The sequence below is a fragment of the Rhopilema esculentum genome, chromosome 6 (genome assembly GCF_057945365.1).
Source record: "Rhopilema esculentum isolate cy_ngs chromosome 6, ASM5794536v1, whole genome shotgun sequence".
Classification (NCBI taxonomy): domain Eukaryota; kingdom Metazoa; phylum Cnidaria; class Scyphozoa; order Rhizostomeae; family Rhizostomatidae; genus Rhopilema; species Rhopilema esculentum.
In genome coordinates this window covers 11,353,535-11,356,899 of record NC_142820.1, presented here as the reverse complement: position 1 = coordinate 11,356,899, position 3,365 = coordinate 11,353,535, and the positions used below count along the sequence as shown (strand labels likewise).

General features: G+C 42.1%; 1 pseudogene; it reads left to right on the top strand.

Annotated features, from left to right (window-relative positions):
- Positions 1 to 2,228: 2,228 nt before the first annotated feature.
- Positions 2,229 to 2,744, top strand: LOC148960136 (uncharacterized; annotated as a pseudogene).
- The last annotated feature ends 621 nt before the right edge of the window (positions 2,745 to 3,365 follow it).

The window sequence follows — 3,365 nt, the reverse complement described above, 5'->3', positions numbered from 1 at the left end:
TTCTAGCTGAAAATGAACAAACAGAAAATGAGACAAACAGACAATGGATTCTGGATTCGGGTGCCTCGCAGCATATGACCTCAAACAAACTGCTTTTGATTAACTACCGAGAGTTCAACCAGCCTGAATTAGTCAAACTGGGTGACGGACATACAGTGGAAGCCCGTGGATCAGGACGAGCTCAAATAACCATGGAAACAAGCCACAACAAGCAGCTGACAATTGAAATGGATAATGTACTCTAGGTTCCGAAACTAGCTTGCACCCTGTTCAGTGTGCGAGCTGTGACACAGAAGGGACTCATTGTTCAGTTCGGACACACTTGTTGCTGGATAAAAGACTCGGACGGTAAGGCTGTAGGCAAAGGAAGACTCGTTAAGCGAATGTACGTTCTGAGCTGCGAAACCGATATAACAGCAGCTTATCATCAATCTGAAAGGATGGAAAATAGCAACCCTAGCACGATGGATATTTGGCATCAACGGCTAGGACATATAAATAGAAAACAGCTATTGGAATCAGTCAAGAAGAAGCTCATCAAAGGAGTTGCCATCCAAGGAAATGACGAACTGAACTTTTGCACAGGATGTGCGGAAAGTAAGATGAGCAGAAAACCTTTCAAGTCAACAGAGGGGATCAAGACTTCTAGAAAATTACAGATAGTTCACAGCGACGTATGTGGACCAATGTCAATACAGAGCTTTTCGGTAAAGCGTTATTTTGTCACATTCATTGATGACTACTCGAGATGTGTCAAAGTCTACTTCATTAGAAAGAAGTCTGAGGTACTAAAGAGGTTTAAAGAATTTGAAGCCTCTGCAACCAATGAAGCTGCATGTAAAATTGGAACCTTGCGTACCGATAATGGCGGAGAGTATGTATCAAATGAATTTGAAAATCTTCTGAAAAGGAAAGGTATCAAACACGAAACTTCTGTTCCTCACTCTCCACAACAGAATGGAGTAGCTGAGCGCATGAACCGGACTCTCGTTGAATCCGCAAAAGCGATGATGAACCATGCCGGACTCAGCAAAACCTTCTGGGCAGAAGCAGTCAACACTGCAGCCTACATAAGGAATCGTGTTATAACCAGCGCATCAGGTCAAACACCGTATGAAAAATGGTATGGAAAACCCCCTGATGTCTCCCACTTTCGTGTGTTCGGCTGCATAGCTTATGCTCATATTCCAGAGGCTGAGCGAAGAAAGTTGGACAAGAAAGCCAACAGACTTCGATTCTTGGGGTACAGTGCAAATCCAAAAGGATACCGACTTTTTGATATGCAGAGCAAGAGAATAGTGATTCGAAGAGACGTTAACTTCAACGAAAATGATTTTGGATCTCAAAAACAGTATTTGAAGATGGGTCCAGAACCAGCAAAGGAAGATAAACGACAAACAGAGCCTACGGAAAGGAACACGGATGCAGAAGAAAGCCATCCTCGACGATCTCAAAGATCCACAAAAGGGGTACCACCACCTCGATTTGGCTTGGATGAGTATGCTGACGTCACAGAAGCAAGACATGTTGTATTCTCAGCAATCATCGAAGAACCAGCTACCATCCAAGAAGCCTTCAATAGTGAATATTCCGCACAGTGGAAAGAAGCAACGGATTCAGAGTATCAGTCACTCATAGAGAACCAAACGTGGGAGCTAGTGAAGCCACCAAAAGACCGAAAGGCTATCGGGTGCAAGTGGGTCTTCAAAGTAAAGTATGACGAAAATGGACAAGTGGAACGTTTCAAAAGTCGTTTAGTAGCAAAAGGGTATTCTCAGAAGTACGGCGTCGATTTTGATGAAACCTTTTCTCCTGTCGTGCGGTTCAGTTCTATTCGAGCCTTACTGGCTTTTGCAGTTCAAAACCGAATGCTGATTCATCAAATGGATGTAACTACGGCATTCCTGAACGGAGATTTAATGGAAGAAATCTATATGGAGCAACCAGAGGGTTACGTGATACGTGGAAAAGAGAATCTGGTTTGCAGGCTCAAAAAATCCCTCTATGGACTCAAGCAATCACCACGTTGCTGGAATCGAAAATTTAGAAACGCGCTCGAATCACTAAATTTCAGACAAGGTCAAGCAGATCCGTGCATCTTCGTGAAAGGATCTCTTGAAAGAAACAATTTGACAATTATTGCTGTTTACGTAGATGATTTAATCATCATATCCACTACTCAAGATGAAATGAAACAAATGAAAGTAAACCTGAGAAAGAATTTCAAAATGAAAGATTTGGGCAGCCTTCATTTCTGCCTTGGAGTCAGCGTTGAGCAAAGTGAAGAAGGAGTCAGTCTATCACAGAAGCCGTACATTGAAAAATTACTGAAGCGCTATGGACTTCAAAATGCTAATCCAGTGTGTACACCTCTTGATCCAAATGTTAAACTTGTAGCAGATGATGGAAACAGTAAACCTGTTGATAATATTCAATATCAGTCTATGATAGGGAGTCTACTCTATGCTGCCATCGCAACAAGGCCTGATATCGCTCAAGCAGTGGGAGCTCTTTCTCAATTCAATTCAGCACCAACAGAAGCGCATCTTACTGCTGTAAAACGGGTATTTCGTTATCTGAAAGGAACAATCAATCTTTCGCTGGTTTACAAGAAATCAGAAAGCAAAGAAGTTACGGGATTTAGTGATGCTAGTTGGGCTGACGATATGCAGAATCGCCACTCAACCACTGGAAATGTCTTCATGATGGCCGGAGGTGCGATTAGCTGGCTTAGTCAAAAATAATCAACAGTGGTTCTTTCAACCGCTGAGGCAGAATACATTGCCTTAAGTAAAGCTGCCCAAGAGGCTGAAGCAACTGTTTAGAGAAATAGGAGACAATGTGCAACCTATAACCATCATGGAAGACAACCAAGGAGCAATTTCGATGACAAAAAATCCAGTCGGACATAAACGGACGAAACAAATCGACATAAGGTATCATTTTGTTCGAGAACAAGTAGAGAAAGGGACTCTGCTACTAAAATATTGCAACACGAAAGAAATGCTGGCTGACTTACTTACTAAATCACTGAACAGAGGTCAATTTGAGTACCTACGCTGCAAGCTCGGAATGCAATAAAACCTGAAAAGAAACTGTTGATTGAGTGGGAGTGTTGGAAACGTGCACTCAACAGTTACGTAATTGCTGATTTTGTAAGTAAGCTAATGACCTTCATAATTAGTAGCTAGTGTAGGACGCGTAGTTAGAGTAGATTGCTTGCTGCTCTATTGTTAGCTAATTAGAAGCTTCTAGAAAGTTCTAATGATCGCTGAGGTAGAACTTTTTAGCACGCGTCACGTAGAGTTAAAATAGTTGCATGTTTCGCAGTGAACAAGTCGATAGAATCTCAAAACAACAGGAAC